General features: G+C 44.1%; 2 pseudogenes; both read left to right on the plus strand.

Moving 5' to 3' along the window:
* Positions 1-3,369: 3,369 nt before the first annotated feature.
* Positions 3,370-10,531, plus strand: LOC121816440 (uncharacterized; annotated as a pseudogene).
* Positions 10,532-22,633: 12,102 nt separating this feature from the next.
* On the plus strand, positions 22,634-22,954 carry LOC114117853 (glutaredoxin-1-like; annotated as a pseudogene).
* The last annotated feature ends 2,918 nt before the right edge of the window (positions 22,955-25,872 follow it).

A 25,872-nucleotide genomic window follows, 5' to 3' on the forward strand; every position in this document is an offset into this window, starting at 1 on the left:
AGGCCTTTCCACACATATCGCATTTATAAGGTTTCTCTCCAGTATGAATTCTCTGATGAAGTCCAAGTTTTGCAGTCTGATTAAAGCCCTTGCCACATACATCATATTTATATGGTTTCTCTCCAGTATGAACTCTCTGATGAACAGCAAGGCTTAAACTTATACTGAAAGCCTTGGCACATATACCACAATTACATGGTTTCTCTCCAGTATGAACTCTCCAATGAACAGCAAGGTTCCCAGTATGACTAAATGCCTTGCCACACACATCACATTTATATGGTTTCTCTCCAGTATGAACTCTCCAATGAACATCAAGGTTTGCAGTTTGACTAAAGGCTCTGCCACAAATATGATATTTATGTGGTTTCTCTCCCATATGGAATCTCTGATGAACTGCAAGTTTTGCAGCTTCATTAAAGGCCATGCCACATATATCACATTTATATGCTTTCACTCCAGTATGAAGACTCTGATGAACAGTAAGGCTTGCAGTATGACTAAACACCTTGTCACATACATTGCATTTGTAAGGCTTCTTTCCAGTATGAATTCGCTGATGAACTGCAAGGTTTGAATTTTGACTAAAGGCCTTGCCACATACATCACATTTATATGGTTTCTCTCTTATATGATATCTCCAATGAATTACAAATTTTGCAGCTTGATTAAAGGCCTTGCTACATACATCACATTTATGTGGTTTCTCTCAAGTATGAATTCTCCAATGCATTGCAAGTTTTGTAGTTTGATTAAAAGCCTTGTCACACATGTCGTATTTATCTGGTTTTCCTCCTGTATGGATTCTTTGAGGTCTAGTGAGTTCTGAGTCCTGAAGAAAGGTTATGTCACACTCATTACATTTGTCAGGTCTTTTCTTTTGTGTTTCATGGTCTGGTAACAGTTCTGAAGGGTGCATAACAGCATTCTCATGTTTATGAGAAAAGCCTTTGCAGACATTACGAGTTCTCTGAGACAATAAACCTGAGGTGCTGACGTTTGTCACAACTTGACTACATTCAAAAATTATCCCTTCAGATTGTACCATCTGCAATTCATCCTGAAAGCTTGATCCGTGCCTTTCAAAAGGTCCCTTTTCTGCATCACTTCTACTATGATGATCTCTTCCATCAGTGAGATTTTTGTTATGGGATGTAGACATTTCCTTGTCATTTCTTTCATCATCTGTCCACAAACAATCAAAGTCATGTATATTTTCCTGGATCTTCCTGAGGCGAAAATCTTTGATTTCAAGGCTTTCAGCTCTTCCAAACATCACTCTTTGAAAAATTTCCCCTTTCCCACTCTTGCTTTTGCCGGTAATTTCTTGGTCATATGTATATGAGACATATCTATAAGACATAAAGAACCACAGGTATTCTATTAGTTACAATTCATAAATAAATTATTTCTTGTCAAACACATGATATTATACCAAAAGTCCTATCCATCCTGAACAGAATTACAAATCTTCATAATGATGATCTTAAAACTATAGAACACTAAAGGAATAGAACTCTTTAAAAAACAGTGATCATATGTAATTCAAACTAACTTTAGGGTAGTGTAGTTTCAAATACAATCAGAAAACATTCATTTTATGCAAACTCGTGTCAGTTCGCAAAGAAAACATATTTTCCCACCATGACCTCAAAGCTCATCCTACTTTGTACTAAACACACTGCTGTCTCATAATTCAGGAGAAACTAATGGTATATTGTACAACTTCATGCACACCTAGACATATTTAAAAGATAAAGAACATATAGGACTAAAGAGGTGACTCACTGGAAAAGAAACTGCCTGCCAATGCAGAAGACACGGCACAGGGGGATACAATCCTTAGGCAGGAAAGATCCCCTGGAGCAGGAAATCACAACCCAGTGCACTATTCTTGCCTGAAAAAAATTCCATGGATAGGAAAGCTTGATGGGCTACAGTTCATGAGATCACAAAGAGTCAGACAGGACTGAGCAACTGAGCAAGCAAGCATCAATCAGGCAATGCATTGGAATGGTAAACAGTGCAAAAGAAGCATTCTAATGAATAGTGTAAAAGATAAATGGCAGTTAGTAACTGTTCCATAAATACTGCATTGAGAAAATAAAGAATTCTGTAAACCATATATATATATATATTTGCTGGACCATGTGGCTTATGAGATCTTGATTTCCTGACCATGGATTAAATTCATGCTCCCTGCAGTGAAACTACTGAATCCTATCCACTGGACTGTCAGGGAATTCCCTAAAATAATTTTTTAAATTAAAAAAAAAACACTTTTCTAAATACCTCTTAGAAATCTATCAGTAGATAGACATATAGGCATTTTATGACTATTAATAAAACCATTAATAAGTGGTTCATGTAAGTTCTGTTGTGTAATACAAAAAGACCGTCATTTTTTAAAAAACAAAATATAAGTGAAACATTCTCTGCTTACACAATAATCATTCAATACATCAACTCCCTATCTACACAGTAACCTAAACTCACCCAGTTCATTGGCTCCAAGATATATGTAAAGAAACAAGCTTTGGGGCTTCCCTTGTAGCTCAGAGGTAAAGAATCCGCCTGCTAATGCAAGGCACACAGGTTTGATCCCTGATCCGGGAAATCCCCACATGCCTGAGAACAACTAAGCCTGTAGGCTACAAGTGATGATTCTGTGCTCTAGAGCTGGGGAGTCACAACTACTGCGCAAACACACAGAGACCACGCATTGCAACAAGAGAATCCACTAGAATGAGAAGTTCATGCACTGTAATTAGAGGGTAGCCCTTGCTCGCTGCAAATAGAGAAAAGCCCCTGAAGCAACAAAGACCCAGTGCAGCCATAAACAAATAAATTTTAAATAAATCTTTAACATACTGTTATGAAGATGAAGGAATGTGATTGGGAAACCTAGTTAACTAGAGTCGGATGAAGAACCTAAGCTACTCCATTTGGTTAAAAGAGAAACTCTATTTTGTAAGGTTCCGGGAGAAGAGCCTTTAGAAATCCCCTAACCTCACCCCACCGCCCACGAGCCAACCAGACCCCAGACCAAAATCTCCTGACTTAACGCTCAGGAACTTGTGGTCTACCTAGACAATAGGAACCAATCAACAACCAACATACAACCCTTCGAAAGAAAGTGACCAATCAGATGTCCCGCTACCTAGAAATCCTTTCTTTCCATGTATACTCCCTATATAAGCAATGTAATCCAAAACCCGGGGCTCCTCCCTATAGCTGCTGCGTCGGTAACGGTGGGAGCCCCAGCTCGAGCTTGGTAGTAAAAACTCTCTTGCTTTTGCATCGGATATTGGCTCCCGGGTGGTCGTTGGGAGATTTCACGACTTGGGCATAACATTTGGGGGCTCGTCCATGATCTCCCACCGGCTTCCTGGGAAGACCGATCTGGAGAGTCATCTGCAGTCGGTAAGCTTTTTTCTTTCTTTTCGTTTCTGACAGGCCCTATTTTCTGAGACCAGTATATGACTCAGGCAGCTGTGATGACGGGTCACCAGTGGGGGGTCGTTGGGAGACGTCCCTGACCCTCTCGGAGGGGACGGAGTGCCCCTGTTCTCTGTAGACGATAGCGGGTTGCTCCCACTGAACGGCCGGAGGCCGTTGTCTTTCAGTTTTGCCTCCAGACTCCCAGAGGTGTATTTCTCCTATCTCTCTGTCTCTCTGTGTGGCTGTTCGTATTGTCTGTGTTAATTTACCAACATCTGACTGATCCAGGGATGATGGGGCAACGCCATTCTAGCCCCACACCTCTATCCTTGGTTACTGATCATTTTAAGGAGGTTAAGATGCACGCTCATGACCTCAGTGTAGAAATTAAAAGAAATAAATTAAGCAATTTGTTTAAGCACTTTTTGCAGCACAGAATGGCCAACTTTCCATGTAGGCTGGCCCTCAGAAGGCACCTTTGACTTGAGAACTGTACACTGAGTCTGGGATATCATCTTCTGACCACGGATCAGACACCCTGACCAAGTTCCCTATATCATAGTATGAGAAAATATCATATTGCGCCCCCTCCTTGGGTAAAACCTTTTTTGCCTCAACAGGGATTTTCTACCACTCAGGTGTTGGTGACACGTGTAGGAAAGAACCTGAAGAATCCCAAGGAGCCTGAACTAACGGTGCTGCTATACCCTATCTTGCAGGGGAGAACAGAAGAAGAACTTCTCTTTCCTCCCCCTTACCAATCCCCCGAACCACCACCGGCCCCCGTCATCCCTTCACCCAGGGATGAAACACAGGGTGGGGGGGGGGGCGCACAAAATACTTGCCATCGGCAAGCTAGGTCCCTGGAGGGGCCGGCAGACTCAACCGTTGCCCTTCCCTTACGAGTATCTGATCCCCCCGATGAGGAAGGAAACCAACCTCATCAATATTGGCTCTTTTCTACTAGTGACCTATATAACTGGAGATCCCAAAATGCTAAGTTCTCTGACAACCCTAGAGATTTAACCAATCTTCTAGAAACTGCTTTTTACTCATCAGCCCACCTGGGACGACTGCCAACAGCTGCTCTGCTCCAGATTCTCTTCACCATAGAAGAGAGAGAAAGAATACAGTATGAGGCCCATAAAAGGGTCCCAGGGGCAAATGGAGAACCCACCACTAATATAGATGAAATTAACACCTCTTTTCCTTTATCGTGACATGACTGGGATTACAATACAGCACAAGGTAAGGAGAGGCTCCAGGTCTACCGCCAGACTCTCTTTGGGGGGCGCTTAAGGCAGCTGCAAGGAAACCTACTAACCTAGCTAGAGACAGAGATGTTCAGCAGGGCCCCACCGAGAGTTCAGCAGCCTTCCTGGAGAGGCTGATGGAGGCCTTTAGACAATACACCCCCATGGATCCAGAAGCAGAAGGCACTCAGGCTGCTTTGATAATGCATTTTGTCAACCAGGCGGCTCCCGACATTAGGAAGAAGTTACAAAAACTAGAACGCCTATGTGAAAAGAGTATCCAGGATTTAATAACAGTAGCAGAAAGAGTCTACAACACCCGAGAAACCCCCGAGGAAAAGCAAGCCAAAGCGGCAGATCGCCAAACCGTAACATGGCACGCATCCTGCTGGCTGCAACAGTTCCTGACTCGGGGGAGAGGGAGCGCCAGTTGTGCCGCCTGGCTGGTGAAGGTAAGAACCGTCCCCGTACGCGACCAGCATTAGGAAAGAACCAATGTGCATATTGTAAAGAGGAAGGACATTGGGCCAAGGGATGCCCTAAGAAAAAGAAGGGACCACGAAAGGCCCCCATCCTGGCCGTCAAAGAACTGAGCGATTAGGGAGGACGGGGTTCAGCACCCCTCCCCGAACCCAGGATAACCCTAAGACTGGAGGGGACCCCAACTGACTTCCTTGTCGGTACAGGGGCTCAATATTCGGTTTTGCTAGAGCCCCAGGGAAAACTGGTCGGAAAGACCTCTTGGGTGCAGGGGGCTACCGGAATGAAACAATACCAGAAGATCAGTGGACTTGGGTGCAGGCCGGGTATCCCACTCTTTCATGGTCATTCCAGAATGCCCCTTCCCGCTTTTGGGAAGAGACCTGTTGACCAAAATGGGGGCCCAGATTCATTTCCTCCTGGGGGAAACTAAAATATTCGACCAGGAGGGCAGACCGATCCAAGTACTGACCATTCAATTAGAAGAAGAATATCAGTTGCACCAGAAACTTATACTGCCCCCGGTAGACATTCAAAGATGGCTAGATGAATTCCCCAAGGCATGGGCCAAGACAGGGGGAACCGGTTTTGCCAGACACTGCCCTCCTGTATATGTAGAACTCAAGCCACGGGCCGACCTCGTCTGGGTCTGACAATACCCCATAACCCTGGAGGTCCGACAGGGGATCACCCCCCATACCCGCAGGCTCCTAGCCCAGAAAATCTTGAGACCCTGCCAATCGGCCTGGAACACCCCCTTGCTCCCTGTCAAAAAACCAAATTCTTGTGACTATCGGCCAGTGCAGGATTTACGAGAAGTCAACCGCTGAGTTTTAGATATTCACCCTACTGTGCCAAACCCATACAACCTCCTGAGCTCTCTCCCACAAGACCATCACTGGTTTACGGTCTTAGATTTAAAGGACGCTTTCTTCAGCCTTCCCCTGGCATCCAAGAGCCAGGACCTTTTTTTTTTTTTAGCTTTTGAATGGTCTGACCCAGAAGAAGGACTCAACGGCCAGCTGACCGGGACCCGGCTGCCACAGGGATATAAGAATTCTCCCACCATCTTCGATGAGGCCCTCCATGAGGATCTGGGTGAACTCAGACAACAACACCCCCAACTAACTTTGTTACAATATGTAGATGACCTCTTACTTGCAGCAAAGGACCAACAGACTTGGCTTATGGGCACCCGAGAACTACTGCAGACCCTTGGAAAATTAGGGTACTGAGCCTCAGCCAAAAAGGCTCAGATATGCCAACCAGAGGTCACCTACTTAGGGTATGTATTAAAGGAAGGACAGAGATGGCTGTCAGAGGCACGAAAGGAGACGGTACTCAAAATCCCTACCCCAGATTCACCTCGAGGGGTGAGAGAATTTTTGGGATCCGCTGGGTTCTGCCGTCTTTGGATCCCAAATTATGCGGAACTGGCTAAACCCTTATACGAAGCCACAAAAAGTACCACCCCTTTCAGCTGGACGGAGCGGATGGAGACCGCTTTCAAGACAATTAAAACGGCCCTGCTGTCAGCCCCTGCCCTAGGGTTGCCTGACGTTACAAAACCCTTTCTCCTGTACGTAGATGAAAAACAAGGAGTGGCAAAGGGGGTACTGGTGCAACACCTGGGACCTTGGAAGCGGCCGGTGGCTTACTTGTCTAAACGCCTAGACCCCGCGGCGTCAGGCTGGCCCCCATGCCTCCGCATGATTGCAGCAGTGGCCCTAACCGTCAAGGATGCAGATAAACTGACACTGGGGCAAGAGTTGCATATCACCGCCCCCCATGCCATTGAGGGCATACTAAAACAACCCCCAGATAGGTGGATCAGCAACGCTCGGCTGACCCACTACCAAGGATTACTGCTAAACCGCTCCAGAATCATCTTTCTGCAGCCTACTGCTCTCAATCCGGCTACACAGCTTCCTAACCCGGATTTTGAAGCCCCAGAGGAGCCTGGTGGGCTACGTCCATGGGGTCACAGAGAGTAGGACACGACTTTCACTTTTCAGATAGAGATATAAATGCAGATGCAGGTGTAAATATAGATTGGAGTTTTTGTTGTTCAGTCGCTCAGTCGTGTCTGACCTTTGTGACCCCACGGACTGCAGCATGCCAGGTTTCTGTCCTTCAGCAACTCCCGGAGATAGATAGATACAGATACTCTTGATGACAGTGAAGGAGGAGAGTGAAAAAGTTGGCTTAAAACTCAACATTCAGAAAACTAAGATCATTGCATCTGGTGCCATCACTTCATGGCAAATAGTTGGGGAAACAGTGGGAACAGTGAGAGACTTTATTTATTTATTTATTTATTTAGGCTCCAAAATCACTGCAGATGGTGACTGCAGCCATGAGATTAAAAGACACTTACTCCTTGGAAGAAAAGTTATGACCAACCTAGACAGCATATTAAAAAGCAGAGACATTACTTTACCAACTAAGTTTTGTCTAGTCAAGGCTATGGTTTTTCCAGTAGTCATGTATGGATGTGAGAGTTGGACTATGAAGAAAGCTGAACACCAAAGAATTGATGCTTTTGAACTGTGGTGTTAGAGAAGACTCTTGAGAGTCCCTTGGACTGCAAGGAGATCCAACCAGTCAATCCTAAAGGAAATTGGTCCTGAATATTCATTGGAAGGACTAATGCTAAAGCTGAAACTCCAATACTTAGCCACTGATGCAAAGAACTGATTCATTTGAAAAGACCCTGATGCTGGGAAAGATTGAAGGCAGGAGGAGAAGAGGATGACAGAAGGTGAGATGGTTGGATGGCATCACCAAATCTAAGGACATGAGTTTGAGTAGGTTCTAGGAGTTGGTGATGGACAGGGAAGCCTGGCGTGCTGCAGTCCACGGGGTTGCAAAGAGTGGGACACAACTGAGCAACTGAATTGAACTGATAGATACAGATATAGATGGGGCCTTCCCAGGTGGCTCTAGTGATAAAGAGTCCAGTTGCAATTGCAGAAGTAAGAGATAGGTGTTCAACCCCTGGGTTGGGAAGTTCCCCTGAAGAAGGGATAGCCTGCCCACTCCAGTATTCTTGACTGGAGAATCCCCACAGACAGAGAAGTCTGGTGGGCTTCCAGACCATGGGGTCACAGAGTCAGACATGACTGAGTGACTAAGCACAATCCATGATTGCAGCGACATACTAGCCCAGGTACATGGAACGCGAGAGGACTTGCAAGATCGCCCTCTAGCGGATGCTGAAGTTACCTGGTATACGGATGGAAGCAGTTTCGTCCGAGATGGGCTCAGGTACGCAGGGGCAGCCGTAACCACGGAAACCCAAATCGTGTGGGCGGAAGCACTACCTCCGGGCACTTCAGCTCAAAGGGCTGAACTAATCGCCCTAACAAAAGCCCTCCAGTTGGGGAAGGACAAAAAACTTAACATCATTACCGATAGCTGATATGCCTTTGCTATTGCCCAAATACAAAGAGCCATCTACAGAGAGAGAGGCCTCCTCATGGCTGAGGGTAAAACAATCAAAAATAAAGAAGAAATAAAAGCCCTCCTCGCGGCATTATGGCTGCCTAAAAAAACTAGCCATAATACACTGCCTGGGACACCAAAAGTCAGGCACCCTGACCTCAAAGGGAAACAATTTGGCAGACAGATCAGCCTGAGATGCAGCCCAGGGCACCATGATAGAAGCCACCCTTCAATTGCCTGACCCCGGGAGCCCTGTTCTGCCAGCTTTACCCAACTACTCACCAAGAGACTTAGACTGGATAAAAAGTTTGCCCATGACCCAACATCTGGCCGGGTGGTGGCGGGCAGCAGACAGCTCCCCGATCCTCCCGGAGGAACTAGGAAAGCAGGTGTTACTGAGGATGCATCACGCCACTCACCTGGGAAACCGCAAGATGCAGGACCTGATTAGACATGCCAAAATTACCATGAGAGACATCAGATTGACGATAGAAAATATCGTATCAACCTGCAAGGCCTGCCAGCTCACTAACGCTGCCCATCATCCAGCCAACCACAGGTCTAGAGAACGTGGAAGTCGGCCAGGAGCATACTGGGAGGTGGACTTCACTGAGGTAAAACCGGTTAAATATGGATACAAATATCTAATGGTATTCATAGATGCCTTCTCAGGGTGGGTAGAAGCTTTCCCCACCAAGAGAGAAACAGCACAGGTGGTGGCCAAAAAGCTGATTGAAGACATCTTGCCACGGTTCAGGTTTCCTGCACAGGTTGGGGTCGGACAATGGGCCAGCCTTCGTATCTCAGGTAAGCCAGGGGGTAGCCTGGGCTTTGGGGGTAGGTGGAAGTTACATTGTGCTTATAGGCCCCAGAGCTCAAGACAAGTAGAAAGGATGAATAGAACACTCAAAGAAACATTAACAAAACTAGTTGCTGAGACTGGCAGGGACTGGGTGGCTCTCCTCCCCTTTGCCCTATCCCGGGTGTGAAACTCCCCCCTACCAACTGGGACTTACCCCCTTCGAAATTATGTATGGGATACCTCCTCCAATAATTCCTAACCTAAAAATAGAGGTGCTAAAAGAGATAGATGATCAAAGATTACTCTTTTGTCTCCAGTCCTTACAATACTCCCACAGGGAGTGGAAGAGGCTCAAGGCATTATATGAATCAGGCCCACCACCTTAACCCCACCGCTACTGGTCAGGAGACTGCGTGTACGCGTGCCACCATCGTCAGGAGACCCTAGAGCCCAGGTGGAAAGAGCCCTTCCTAGTTGTCTTGACAACACCCACTGCTCTCAAGGTTTGACGGCATATCTACTTGGGTTCACTACACCCACATGTGGCCTGCGGACCTGTTCTAAGGGAAGAATTCCTCCCCCAATGGAAGACCAAGCTGGACAAAATAAATCCACTCAAACTCAAGCTACAAAGGCGATAAAAGTACTGTTTATACTGTTGTCTCTATGGCTTAGTGCTGCCACTAACCCTCATCAACCAATGAACTTGACTTGGATGATTCTAAGCACAACTAGGGGAGAAGCAATTAACTCCACCTCAGCCATTCATCCCCAAAACACCTGGTGGCTGGACTTGGAATTCGACTCTGTCTTCTGGCCACGGGATCTTGGGACATCGGCGAATGGGAGGTAAAGATGCCCGGCAAGCCTGAATGTGGGGCTAGCATTAATAGGTGTAATATTCAGCCCCCCACTAACTCAGGGCCTTGGTGCAGCCACTACATCCAAAGGGCAAGTTTACGGGAAACACCCTTCTATGTGTGCCCCGGAGGGAGATGGGACCGGGCGACCATCAATAATTGCGGAGGGGCTGACAAGTATTATTGTGCCGTTTGGCGATGCAAGTCAATGGGGACGGTCGATTGGGAGCCCCCTGTTCATGGTGACTTGATTATCTTGGGTCGTGTTTCGGGGCCCACTGGGTCAAATGGGGGACATGGAAGGGGGTCCCTCATAACTGGGCCTTGTATGAACTTTCTTTGCAATCCGGTGAGGCTCAAATTCTCAACTGAAGGAAAACAGTTCCCTGGTTGGGAAGCCGGACAATCCTGGGGCCTCTGGCTATATCAGTCAGGAAATGACAATGGGTTGCTGTTTACCATCAGATTGAAAGCAGGACCCATACAGATCGGCCCAAATCAGGGCATAGGGCCCAATTCAGTCCTAGTGCCATGAGAGCCTACCCACACCCCCATTCCCCCCCCCCCCTGCCCCCCGGCTCGAGAACCTACCCAAATACCTCCGGGGCCCTATATTACTAATACAAGCAACTCCCCTCAAGTTAGCCTTATGGGACCTAACATTAAGGATGATCAGGACCCATTATTTAATATGATAACACCTATTGGGTCCTAAATTCCACTCGCCTGGACCTGACTAGCAGTTGCTGGTTATGTTCTGACATCAAACCCCCCTATTATGAAGGTATAACTGTCCCAGGAGTTTACAGTCAAACCAGAGACCACAGAGCTTGCAGATGGCAGCAGAAAGGAGATACCAGATTAACCCTCTAACGAGTAACCGGGTGGGGCCTTTGCATAGGAAATGTCCCCCAAACCTACCAACATCTTTGCCATTCCATAGATTCTATAGAGACAACTGGGTACTTGGTGCCTCCCCAAGAAAATTGGTGGGCCTGCTCCATGGGCTTAGCCCCTTGTATTCACGGGCAGGTGCCAAATGACTCCAGAGATTTCTGCGTATTGGTACTATTAGTCCCCTGACTGTTCTATCACTCCAGTGATGAAATCCTCCCGAAACTAGAAGCTTCACACCGGTCTAAGAGAGAGCCAGTCTCAGCCCTAACCCTCACAGTCCTACTGGGGTTAGGGGCGGCCAGGGCAGGAACTGGGACATCCTCTTTAATAGTACAGAATCAATACTATTCTAGCCTAAGAGCAGCCATTGATCTTGATATTGAAAGACTAGAAAGCTCAATCAGCCACCTCCAAGAGTCACTGAGTTCTCTGGCGGAAGTGGTATTGCAGAATAAAAGGGGATTGGATTTGATTTTTCTCCAACAGGGGGGCCTATGTGCTGCGTTAGGAGAAGAATGTTGTTTTTATGTGAAGCACTCGGGGGTAGTCAGGGAATCCCTGGCCAAGATAAGAGAAGGGCTGAGTCAGAGAAAAAGAGAAAGAGAAATGTCTCAAACCTGGTTTGAATTCTGGTTCAATTCATCCCCTTGGTTCGCAACTCTCATATCTTCCTTGGTGGGGCCCCTGATTATCTTGTTACTACTACTCACCTTCAGGCCATGCTTACTAAACAAATTGGTGGCCTTCATTAAAAGCCACATCAACACGGTGCAGCTCATGGTACTCAGGTCCCAATATGCGGCCCTGCCAACAGTCCCCTTAGCGGGAGACAATATAGAGCTGACCCCAGACCCATGATTGTGTCTGTCCTGGATCCTAGAGAAGGGGGGAATGAAGAACCTAATGCTGGGGTCCAGCCCCAGTGGATCCAGGGAATTCGAAGCAGGGACGGCGTTGGTGAGGAAAAAACTTATTTATTTATTTATTAATATAAGATTAGATTAGGAAGAAATAGTGTAGTAGGAAAATTAAGTGGAGAAAAGAGGCTGAATAACTTGGTTTACGTGGAAAGCCAATAAAGTTCCAGACAAGGAGCTTGCACCATCTACGTTAGCCACCGGCGTCCGTTTGAATATCGGAGAGTGCCCAGCCTTGGGCTCTCTCTCTTACGGATCTTAGAAGCCGGGACAAGTAAGTAGACATGGCGAGCCTCCACGCCCCAAATGCGAATTCAGCCTGAAATTAGAGTAAAGAGGAGACACGGGGGAAACCAGTCCTTCCAATGACTGGCTCCCCCTCTATTGTCCTTCAAGGCCTTTTATACTTCTGGTTATACATAGAGATCAATGGGTAATACAAAGTTATGCAGTGTTAGCAGCCCAGACTCTTATCAAAACCAGGCTTTTCTCTCTGCATACAAGTCTTAGGTGATTTACATCATCTTCCGGCCAAAAGGGCCAATTAACATTTTACAGCCTTTTTTCTGATAAGGGTTTGTCAACCAGAAGACTTATTTGTGTTGTTCTTCTCAAAGTCTGGTGCCACTCTCAGAAAACACTAAATAAAGTTACATTCTTACATAGCAAAGATACAGCAATTTATAACAAGTAAGAGGAGTACAGTGATTATAACAAAAGAAAAGTAATTAACTCAAAAGTCTAATGTTGTTAACATCAAAACTATTATATATCCTTTTCCATATCCCGTTTACATTGATTAACATCCTCCCAGGTGCCTAAAAGATAAAGAATATGGAGATCTGGCAGCAATCATTGAGTCAACAGTGAAATCCTGTCACCAATATGATTTCTAGCTCTTTAGAAAAGGCTCTGTATCTTTAGAAGCTTTAAGCTTAGTGCCTCTGGCAGTTGGAGGGCTGTAAGCAATTCACAAGCTGTAAGAGGTCTGGGGGAACCTGTTAGGCAAGCTAGAGAGTTATCAGAGGGGGCTTAACTGAAACACCCCTTTCAAATGCAGAAGACTAAAGCCCTGAGTTGACCTTTTCCAGAGAATATCAGAAGAGTGGAAAAGCAGGCAGATTCTTATTTTTGGGGGTACATGCTCAGGAAATACCAGGGGGAAAACCTGAGGTCTGATTAGCCTTGCCATCATAGCTCTGCTGTATGACCTTGTCACGGGTGGAATTCCTCACGCTGGCTCCCGGCAACCTAAGCTACTCCATTTGGTTAAAAGAAAAACTCCATTTTGTAAGGTTCCAGGAAAAGAGCCTTTGAAAATCCCCTGACCTCACCTCACCGCCCATGAGCCAATCGGACCCCAGACCAAAATCTCCTGACTTAACGCTCAGGAACTTTTGGTCTACCTAGACAATAGGGACCAATCAACAACCAACACACAACCCTTTGAAAGAAAGTGACCAATCAGAGTCCCCTTACCTAGAAATCCTTTTTTTCCATGTATACTCCCTATATAAGCAATGTAATCCAAAACCCGGGGCTCCTCCCTATAGCCGCTGCGTCAGTAATGGTGGGAGCCCCAGCTCGAGCTTGGTAATAAAAACTCTCTTGCTTTTGCATCGGGTATCAGCTCCCGGGTGGTCGTTGGGAGATTTCGTGACTTGGGCATAAAATCAGAGACAATTCTCTTGGGAATGAAATGTAAAATAACTACATACAAGATGTAATGTAGATGAGACATGTGACAATAAGCATGACAGGAAGTAAATATATCTTTTAAGCAAAAGTAACGATGTGCTTCCACTGTAGGGGGCACAGATTCTATCCATGAATGGGGAACTAAGAACCAGAATGCCATGTGGCACAGCAATAATAATAATAATAATAACTTCTAATTTTTTCTGTAAAACACACAAGAGTCTATGAAACCTAATAGCACTAATTACCACAGGAGGGGGACAAGGGGAAGTAAATCCCTTTGAAATAGCTCATCACATGCTACCCAAAGTCAAGCAATAAATTGACAGGAGTCAAATGACAGACTGTTGCAGAACATATAAAGACCTTGCCTTTGGGACCTCTTTGCCTGGAGTCCAACTTCCATGAAACCTCTCTCTTTAAAAAAAAAAAAAATCACTTTGTTCATTTAGAAACAGCCATCTGTAGGTCAGAAGTACTTTGCATTTTCCTTAATAAAATGTAATTTTGAGGTACGAGTTGGAAGGGCTACAGGTTGGACATCTGCAATCATCTACCCTCCACTTTAATGCCCTGAGATAAGAGATAGGTGGGCTCGGTTAAGGAATTTACAGCCAACAAAAACAGAGTAAACAGGCAGTTTGTCTCTTAACTCAAGGGAACAATCATGGCAAGGACAAAGAAAGGAAAAAACCCTGTCTGATACAGGAGACAATACACAAGTGCAGAAGTCCAGGCCATAATGAGTTCTGCTCCTCTGAGAAGCCTTTACTTCAAGATCCAGGGTGTGCCTGTGTACCCAAGGGGAGGGTCCTGAGACAAATTAACCAGGGGGGCAAAGCAAGGTGATTGGCCCACATTTCTCATACCTTTCTTACTAAAAACACGTCTTACTTTCCTTTAGCAATCATGAGCTGTCCGTTATATTAGCATTTTGTAGACCGGTGAACATAAATACCAGTGATAATGTCTAAGAATATTTGCTTTCTTATAGAGAACATCTCAGGGTGGCACCAAATGTATTCATTAATAGTCCAAAATCTCTTTAGTTTGTCTGTAAGAGGAAATGAGTTTTCAGTAATCTGTGTTTTAGAATCTTATTTTATTTGGAAATGACCTAGATATTCAACAAACTTTCATCACTTAGTTTAGCACGACCCTAGAAATTCAGGTTATTCAAATCTGGAGAGATTAGTTTAGACAGACATTTCTAAAGTATAATCACTGCTAACAGAGTTTATCTAAAAGCCCCAGTCGCATTTGCATTCTTTCCTTAAAAGTTTCTTCACTCGAGTTACTTTAAGTGTTGACAAACTTACTTAACATTAAACCTAGGTACAATAAAAGTATTAGACAATGTTGAAGACACAAGACATGTCTTAATTAGATTAGCAAACAAACATTAATACTAGATATTTAATATTGAATATTTCCCAGTTCATGTGAACCTGAAAGTCATTTAGGTTAATTTCTCTTGTAATTGTTTGATTTGTAAGTGCTTACTTTTTTTTTTTAACAAATAATTGAATTAGAGCTCATTTACAAATTCACCTCAGCAATATTATCCAAAAACAAAGACACACACTGAGATAAACATAAATGCAGATCGACAGACATGAGAGCTCTCATACTTTCCTGCTTGAGATTTAAAATGTCTCTTTCACCTTTTTCTTCCCACCCCCCGCCCCGTGGTTTAAAATTCTAATTTGCCCAAGACTGACATCCCTGGATAAATGGGTTACGTACTTCAAGGACATGGCATAGGTTGCATGCTATGCAAGGTTGCTTCAGTCCTGTCCAACCTCCTGCAACCCCATGGACTCTAGCCTACCAGGCTCCTCTGTCCATGATGGGGCTCTGCAGGCAAAAATGCTGGAGTGCGTTGCCATTCATTCCCTACCCAGGGATCAAATCCACGTCTCCTGTGTCTCCCCAAGGGGCTGGCAGGTTCTTTACCACTAGAGTCATCTGGGAAGCCCTGGCAAAGGTTAACTTTCAGCTTTTTTTCAGCAGGTCTTTTTAACAAGCTTGCTGTTTTTAATTCCACATGTAAAAAGAACCAGTTTTGCACTTTCAAAGAAAAAAAAATTCATCTTAACCAGTTTTCTCCAGAGTCTAAACAATATGGCTATCCTGTATCAAACAAGTTATCTTTCCTTTCTATAGTCATAGATTTATGGCTAAAATACAGATCAAATAGTGCTCAAATTGACTGTGATAACAGGGCCAGAAGGACTGATAAAAATCTTGGAACGTCCCTCCAAGGAGATGGGGGTGTTTGATCAGAAGAATCTAAAGGGGTAAACAAACTTGCTAGAGTGAGGGAACCTGAGTTCCCCCTCCCTGCTCAGAGACTGGGGCAGTTAGAAGGGACCAGCTGATGGAGAGGGAGACAGAGGGGTTGGGAGGGCTGTAAGGCCACAACAGGACAAAGAATGGAGAGAGAAAGGCAGTGGGGGACACAGTTGGAGCTGTGGGCCGGCTAAAGAGAGTCGACTTAAAAAGTGAAGATTTGATCAGCCAAAATATAATGTGACATTGTAATATGGATAATCATCTTCACAAATAACATAGTTCTTTTTTCAGTTGTAATTTCTCTTTAGATACTTTTAAGTTACCTTTATTTACCTCACGGTAGGCAGAGAGGAGGATCCAGGAGCCAACTTGGATGGTGCTAAGCCTGGGGTTGGATGGCAAGGGCCCCTGCAAAAGCTGAACAATCTCAAGATTTGTCCCCTATCTTATCTATGGTGCTGCAAGACTTGCACTCACAGGAAACAGTCAGGACATTCACACTCAAGGCAGTTTCCATGCAGGTTAGAAGCAAGGTCAGAGGAATGCACTGCTTTGTCTTGAAGCCTAAACAACACTATGTATTTAATTTCCCTAACCCTGGTAAGAGAAACCCAAGTAAGATGGTAGGTGTTGCAAGAGGGCATCAGAGGGCAGACACACTGAAACCATGCTCACAGAAAACTAGTCAATCTAATCACACTAGGACCACAGCCTTGTCTAACTCAATGAAACTAAACTATGCCCATGGGGCAATCCAAGACGGGCGGGTCATGGTGGAGAGGTCTGACAGAATGTGGTCCACTGGAGAAGGGAATGGGAAGCCACTTCAGTATTCTTGCCTTGAGAACCCCATGAACAGTATGAAAAGGCAAAATGATAGGATACCGAAAGAGGAACTCCCCAGGTCAATAGGTGCCCAATATGCTACTGTAGATCAATGGAGAAATAACTCCAGAAAGAATGAAGGGATGGAGCCAAAGAAAAAACAATACCCAGCTGTGGATGTCACTGGTGATAGAAGAAAGGTCCAATGCTGTAAAGAGCAATATTGCATAGGAACCTGGAATGTCAGGTCCATGAATCAAGGCAAATTGGACGTGGTCAAACAAGAGATGGCAAGGGTGAACATCGACATTCTAGGAATCAGCGAACTAAAATGGACTGGAATGGGTGAATTTAACTCAGATGACCATTATATCTACTACTGCGGGAAGGAATCCCTCAGAAGAAATGGAGTAGCCATCATGGTCAACAAAAGAGTCCGAAATGCAGTACTTGGATGCAGTCTCAAAAACGACAGAATGATCTCTGTTCATCTCCAAGGCAAACCATCCAATATCACGGTAATCTAAGTCTATGCCCCAACCAGTAATGCTGAAGAAGCTGAAGTTGAATGGTTCTATGAAGACCTACAAGACCTTTTAGAACTAACATCCCAAAATGATGTCCTTTTCATTATAGGGGACTGGAATGCAAAAGTAGGACGTCAAGAAACACCTGGAGGAACAGGCAAATTTGGCCTTGGAATGCGGAATGAAGCAGGGCAAAGACTAATGAAGTTTTGCCAAGACAATGCACTGGTCATAGCAAACACCCTCTTCCAACAACACAGGAGAAGACTCTACACATGGACATCACCAGATGGTCAACACCGAAATCAGACTGATTATATTCTTTGCAGCCAAAGATGGAGAAGCTCTCTACAGTCAACAAAAACAAGACCGGGAGCTGACTATGGCTCAGATCACGAACACCTTAATACCAAATTCAGACTGAATTTGAAGAAAGTAGGGAAAACCGCTAGACCATTCAGGTATGACCTAAATCAAATCCCTTATGATTATACAGTGGAAGTGAGAAATAGATTTAAGGGCCTAGATCTGATAGATAGAGTGCCTGATGAACTATGGAATGAGGTTCGTGACATTGTACAGGAGACAGGGATCAAGACCATTCACACGGAAAAGAAATGCAAAAAAGCAAAATGGCTGTCTGGGGAGGCCTTACAAATAGCTGTGAAAAGAAGAGAAGCAAAAAGCAAAGGAGAAAAGGAAAGATATAAGCATCTGAATGCAGAGTTCCAAAGAATAGCAAGGAGAGATAAGAAAGCCTTCTTCACCGATCAGTGCAAATAAATAGAGGAAAACAGCAGAATGGGAAAGACTAGAGATCTCTTCAAGAAAATTAGAGATACCAAGGGAACAATTCATGCAAATATGGGCTCGATAAAGGACAGAAATGGTCTGGACCTAACAGAAGCAGAAGATATTAAGAAGAGGTGGCAAGAATACACAGAAGAACTGTACAAAAAAGATCTTCATGACCCGGATAATCACGATGGTGTGATTACTCATGTAGAGCCAGACATCCTGGAATGTGAAGTCAAGTGGGCCTTAGAAAACATCACTATGAACAAAGCTAGTGGAGTTGATGGCATTCCAGTTGAGCTATTTCAAATCCTGAAAGATGATGCTGTGAAAGTGCTGCACTCAATATGCCAGCAAATTTGGAAAACTCAGCAGTGGCCCCAGGACTGGAAAAGGTCAGTTTTCATTCCAATCCCAAAGAAAGGCAATGCCAAAGAATGCTCAAACTACTGCACAATTGCACTCATCTCACACGCTGGTAAAGTAATGTTAAAAATTCTCCAAGAACAGGCAACTGGATATTTCAACGTTTGAAATCAGCTTTATAAACACTTGAGCTGTGGAGAAACTCCTTGTGTATCACACAGTGGGCAGGTCACCTGAAGGAAAGACAAGTTTAAACTCCTGATATCAATCATGAAGCTTTACATGTATGAGTCAACAAGATTTTGAGCTTAGTCAAGAAAAACAGGCGATCTCAAAAGGTACAGAGGGAACGTGCAGAGGTACCCCAGGGCAGATCCCTACTTCAGAGGGAAGTGATCCTCACCCACAGACAGCAGGTTCCTGAGGGTCTCCACCATCACATCCTTGTACAAGGTCCTCTGGGCAGGGTCCAGGCATTCCCACTCCTCAGGAGTGAAATCTAGGAACACATCCTTGAAGCTCAACTGTGCCTGAAATGAAAACACATTCCACCAATGGGCCCTGAGGAGGATTCTTAGTTTCACACAAATTGAGAAGAGGTGAGAGGGGTAAAGCTCAGTTCAGTTGGAGTAATATTCTGATAAACCCATTAAAAGCTGCTTGAAGCAAACTGTTGGTCTCTAATCTAATTTAAAATTTCGTCTTTTTCCCTAAGATTATGACATCCTGCAATCAACATATGTTTGTCATGTATGTGGAAAATACATAAAATACACAAATTAAAACCAGCACTGGGTTGTCTATGCAGAAGAGTTCCATTCAACACACTGACTGACGTAGTGTCACTATCTAGATGAGTTACAGCAAGACTGGGGTCTTCAGAGACGACAAAGTCCACAGTGACGTTAAAAGAACACACACTGTGATGATGACGACACCATCACACTGACGACAGGTGTTTCAGCACGTCCTACACACTAAGCATTACTCTAAAGACTTCACACGGATGAACTTGTCATCAACAAAACAGCACGTTAGGGAAAGATCTCGTCCACCTTACTGGGGAGAAAAATCTTTCACTCTAAGAAATCGCTCAGATCAAACAGTTAAGAAATGAGGCAACAGCACCTGAGCTCAGGTGGTTGGGAGAGACAACTGAACCTAAAGAATCAACCAGTTAACTAGCAGAGAAGGAAAGTGCATCCACAGACAGTTCCCTGAGAATACCTGAAACACGTTCAAGGCAGCTGAAATACAACAGAACAGCATAAATGGTCACGATACAGGGTCACACCCTCTCCCATCGCAACCCACACAATGTCAGTACTCTGACTACAGTTTACATCATTCATGTGATGATGCAGAAAAAACAACATCATGCACTTAAGATACAACTGCAACTGCTACAAAGCATACACCATTATTTATGAGATGATGTTTTTGTAATAAAAGTGTGGACTTACATATCCATGCATTCATGCATGCATGTGTAAACACACAATTGATTGAAACAAGAGTTGTATTTTTTCTTTCATTCTATCAAATTTCATTCAGCATCAGCTTTGTGCCTCAAACTTGAAATACAGCAGTGAACATGATGGAGCTTACAATCTAGCGGCCAGCCAGCCAATTTCATCCACAATTTTAATGTAACTACTGAAATAAGTGCTCTGACACAGGCCCGGTGCTAAGACAAGATTAAACAGAAAGTCTTAAACTACATTGAGAAATCAGACAAGGTCTCTGTGAGGAAGAAACTTAGGATTGGCAAGGTGGGAAACAGAAGAGTCTTGCAAGCAGAGAGAACAGCCTGAGTGCCAGCTCTGAGGCAGGAAGATATTTACTGAACAGAAAGTCAGCCAGTGTGACTGGGACACAGGGAATGTACATGGGGTGATGCCAGGCAGAGGCTAATTTATGCAAGACCTATGGATTTAGGACTTTATTCCAAAAGCTACTGGAAGTCACTGAAGAATCTGCAAGAGGAAAGTTAGACACTTAGATTTGTTTTTCAGAGCTCAATCTGCTGTGTGTGGAAGTTGTTGTTTACCTGCTTACTCATGCCAGACTCTTTGCAACCCCCTGAGGGCAGCCTGCCAGCTCCTCTATCCATGGAATTCTCCAGGCAAGAATACTGAGTGGGTTCCCATTCTCTTCTTTATTTTACTTCTTCATTCAGTAACTTTGTCAACATTCTATTTCTTTTTCAAGCTCATTTATTTTGCTTATGTTGGGTCTTTGCTGTGAGTGGGCTTTCTCTAGTTGCAGCTGCAGTGCCTGGGCTTCTCCTTGCAGTGGCAAGGAGAGTCTCGTTGATTGATAACATAGGCTTGTAAAATTTGTCCAGGAAAGTGAGTGTCTTGATCACTAAAAACTGTACAAAGTACACCGCAAGTGAAAAACACATTTCAAAAATATTTATTTATTTCATTTTGGCTGTGTTGGGTCTGCTCTGCTGCTCGGACTCTCTATTTGCAGCAAGCAGGGGCTACTCTTTGCTGAGGTGCACTGGCTTCTCACTGTGGCGTCTTCTCTTGCAGAGCATGGACTCTAGGGGGTGTGGGCTTCAGTAGTTGTGGCTTCCAGGCTTTAGAGCACAGGCTCGGTAGTTGGGTTGCATGGGCTTAGTTGCTCCACAGCATGTGGGATCTTCCCAGATCAGGGATCGAACCCACGTCTCCTGCATTGGTAAGGTGATTCTTTACTGCTGAGCCTCCAGGAAAGCCCATGAGTTAATTTTCTTGCTGACAAACTTTACAACAAATATACTTACTGTCTTTGAGTAAACCTGGGTACCATAAAAACACTGTGCTGAATAGTAATGTGTTGTTTTTGAGCTGTTGTTCAGTTGCTCAAGTTGTGTCCAGCTCTTTGTGACCCCATGGACTGCAGCACACGAGGCTCCCCTGTCCTTCACCATCTCCCAGAGCTTGCTCAAACTCATGTCCATTGAGTCAGTGACGCCATCCAACCATCTCATCCTCTGCCCCCTTCTCCTCCTGCCTTCAATCTTTCCCAGCATCAGGGTCTTTTCTAATGAGTCACTTCTTTGCATCAGGTGGCCAAAATATTGAAGCTGAAGCTTCAGCCCTTCCAATGAATATTCCAGGTTGATCTGCTTTAGGGTTGACTGGTTTGATCTCCTTGCTGTCCTAGGGACTCTCAAGAGTCTTCTCCAACACCATCACTCAAAAGCATCAATTCTTCAACACACAGCCTTCTTTATGGCCCAACTCTCACATCTATACATGACTACTGGAAAAACCATAGCTTTGACTAGACAGACTTTTGTGGGCAAAGTAATGTCTCTGCTTTTTAATATGCTGTCTAGGTTGGTCATACTTTTTCTTCCAAGCAGCAAGTGTCTTTTAATTTCATGGCTGCAGTCACCTTCTGCAGTGATTTTGGAGCCTAAGAAAATGAAGTCTCTCAGTGTTTCCACATCTATTTGCCATACAGTGATGGGACTTCATGCCATGATCTTACAGATCAACAAAGGCGTTTACCGTCTGCCTCTATGGAGAGTGAACCCCATGCTCCTATAGCTGTTGCCTTTCAATAGCTGTGGAGAGAGGAACTCCATGCTCCAGGGAATCCAGTGAGACGGGTCTTTAGACAATTGGATTTTTTTTTTTTAATGTTTTTAGGAACAGATTTTATGGTCTCTATCATTGCATCTCCTCCTATCTAGAGAAGCACTAAATCCCTTTATGGTGACATCATATCCTCATGACTTACAAAAAACCTTTTGTAAAATAAGTGCTTCGTGGTATTGAACTTCCCATTCACCAAAACCTTGTATATTGCCCTTCCCCACTGCCGTTTGAAGCAGTCTCTCAGAGCTGTTTGAGATGCTGCCCCCTGGGTACAGTCCTCATTTTGCCCTCATTTTGTTTGGTGCCATCCTAAAATGTTCTCTCTAAGAAAGCAAAGGTTTTGGAAATTATCACTGGTATTTATGCTCCCCAATCTATAAAATGCTAATATAAAAGTCAGTTCTTGGCAGGTAAGGTGTCCTCCCAGGAGAGGCAGCATGGCTCAAGCATTTGTGAACAGCAACATCCAGTCTGGGAAGGTGGTTGTGTTCATCAACCCAACCTGCCCCTACTGCAGAAGGACTCAGGAGCTCCTCAGTCAACTGCCCTTCAAAGAAGGGCTTCTGGAATTTGTCAATATCACAGCCAATGGCGACACCACTGAGATACAAGGTTATTTGCAACAGCTCACAGGAGCCAGAACGTTACCTCGCGTATTCATCGGTAAAGAGTGAATAGGTGGACGCACTGATCTAGTAAATATTCATGAGAGAGGGGAATTGTTGACACTGATAAAGCAAATCAGAGCTCTGCAATAATTACAGAGCAGATCCAGGCTGATATTCCCCTTGAAGACTGGATGGCGTTCCAATAATGACAGCAGTTCCTGGAGGATGGACCTGGGGCAACTTTACCCAGTCACAGCAACTGTTTACTTAAAATTCAGAAATATGTTCACCTCAATAAAAAGGGACAGGCACTTTGGGAGGCCAAAAACAACTTCTTTTGACTCACTATTAAAAATGGACCAACTTGCCAAAAAAAAACCCCAAAACAAAACAAAAAGAGTCAATTCTTAGTTACTTAAGGAAAGTACAAAGTGTGTTTTCAGTAAAGAAGGTAGGAGAAATGGAATTGCATTCTGTGAAGGGAAAAGGAAGTAAGCCTGACTTACAGGTGGCTTTTTAGGATGGAAGAACACAGTAATGGGTACAAAAAGTGATAAGGTTTGTGAAAAGTGAAACATAAGAAATGAGTTTTGTACATGGTTTAAAATAAGTGTAAAATAAATTTAATTAAGTTTGCCTTTTAAATTAAGTAAAACTTATTTAGCTTTGAATTTTGCTTTTCCATCTGTGGCAAAACTTGAATTTAGCTTTTCTGTCTGTTAAGATGACACCTTTTCTTCAGATGGTGAACTGCCTTTGATAACAGATCTAAATTTCTTTCTCTCTTAAACGATCTGTTCTGAAATATTTTATTGTTACTTTAGCTATATGAAAAGCTATTGTTTCACAATGACCTATAATCCTATCTGACTGAGTGTGCTAAACATTTTTGATATTTGTTGACAAAACTTCCTAAGTCATTGTAATGAAGAACTTGATTTCTAGCTAACTTTGGGATGCTTCAGAGGGCCCTGAAACACCCCAAAGAGAGATGTTACACCAGTCAGCTCATGTTCTGTACAGAATGACATGGGAAGTATTGTCAAGTGAGGAATAAGTCTCGGGTTATATTGTATGGAAAATGTTACTAATATAGATATCGTAGAAACCATACGGTGCTCCTAAAATTCTGATATGCTTGGGTAAAATTTTATCAGGCATAATTCTAATTACTATCTCAAAATATTGTCATAGCACTAATCAAGTTTTGCAAAGATACTTGCTCTTCAAGAAGATGTACAGAAAGGACTTTCGGATAAATACCACTTTCTGAACTGGGTAAGGATTCTAATGGAAAACCTGAAGACTTCACAAAGCTTAACAGAAGGACTGATGAATATACTTATAACTTTTATGGTTTGCATCTGAAAAATTGCTGGTTAGAATATGTGTTTTCCAGGTGTAAGGAGAAAAAAAACCTCCCTTGAAACTAATATGACAGCAATTTGGTAAAAATTATATTTTATACACAAACTGAAACATTTATCTTTTCTCTCTACCTGAACCCTTCTGGAATGCAAAAGTAGGAAGTCAAGAAACACCTGGAGTAACAGGCAAATTTGGCCTTGGAGTACAGAATGAAACAGGGCAAAGGCTGACAGAGTTCTACCAAGAGAACACACTGGTCATAGCAACACCCTATTCCAACAACACAAGAGAAGACTCTACACTTGGACATGACCAGATGGTCAACACTGAAATAAGATTGCTGGACTCAAGATTGCTGGGAGAAATATCAATAACCTCAGATATGCAGATGACACCACCCTTATGGCAGAAAGTGAAGAACTAAAGAGACTCTTGATGAAAGTGAAAGAGGAGAGTGAAAAGGCTGGCTTAAAACTCAACATTCAGAAAACGAAGATCATGGCATACGGGCCCATCACTTCATGGCAAATAGTTGGGGGAACAATGGAAACAGTGAGTGACTTTTTTTGAGGGTGGAGGGCTCCAAAATCACTGCAGATGATGACTGCAGCCATGATATTAAAAGACACTTGCTCCTTGGAAGAAAAGCTGTGACCAACCTATACAGCATATTAGAAAGCAGAGACGTTACTTTATTAAAAAAGGTCCATGTAGTCAAAGCTATGGTTTTTCCAGTAGTCATGTATGGATGTGAGAGTTGGACTATAAAGAAAGCTGAACGCTGAAGAATTGATGCTTTTGAACTGTCACGTTGGACAAGACTCTTGAGAGTCCCTTGAGCTGCAAGGAGATCAAATCAATCAATACTAAAAGAAATCAGCCCTGAATATTTATTGGAAGGACTGATGCTGAAGCTGAAATTACAATACTTTGGCCACCTGATGTGAAGAAGTGACTCATTGGAAAAGGCCCTGATGCTGGGAAAGACTGAAGGCGGGAGGAGAAGGGGACAACAGAGGATGAGATGGTTGGATCGCATCACCAACACGATAGACATGAGTTTGAGGAAGCTCTGGGAGCTGGGGATGGACAGGGAGGCCCAGTGTCCTGTAGTCCATGGAGTCGCAAAGTCAAACACGACTGAGTGACTGAATTGAACTGAGATATGGGAAGACGCAACAAGACGAATACTTTCCTGGATCATAACTAGAAGACACTTCTTCAGAGATCTTTGACTATGGAGACCTAGTCCAGTAATAGCACATTGAGTGACCCGTCAGCAAAGCCTTCTTCAGAACTGGGAACGAGCCTTCCGAGCAACGCGAGACAAAATGTTCACGAAATGCCCCCAAAAACGTATCGGATGTATGGCCATAAGAGGGCCATGTCAACTACAAATTGGCACTTGCCAGGGGCATTGCCAGCGAGTGAATGGCAAAGGCATTTACCCTCTGCCTCCACAGAGACAGAACCCCATTCTGCTAAAGCTGTTGACTTTCAACAGCCCTGGAGGGACTTCAGAGTGGAGCGAGGCACTCTGCTCCAGGGACTCTGGTAGGACTGGTCTGTAGATAGTTGGATGTTTTTAGGAACAGACTTTATGGTCTCAATCCTTGCATCTCCTCCTATATAGAGGCGCACTAAATCCCTTCATGGTGAATCAGATCCTCATGACTAACAAAAAACCTTTTGTGAAATGA

The sequence above is a fragment of the Ovis aries genome, chromosome 14 (genome assembly GCF_016772045.2).
Source record: "Ovis aries strain OAR_USU_Benz2616 breed Rambouillet chromosome 14, ARS-UI_Ramb_v3.0, whole genome shotgun sequence".
Taxonomy (NCBI): Eukaryota; Metazoa; Chordata; class Mammalia; order Artiodactyla; family Bovidae; genus Ovis; species Ovis aries.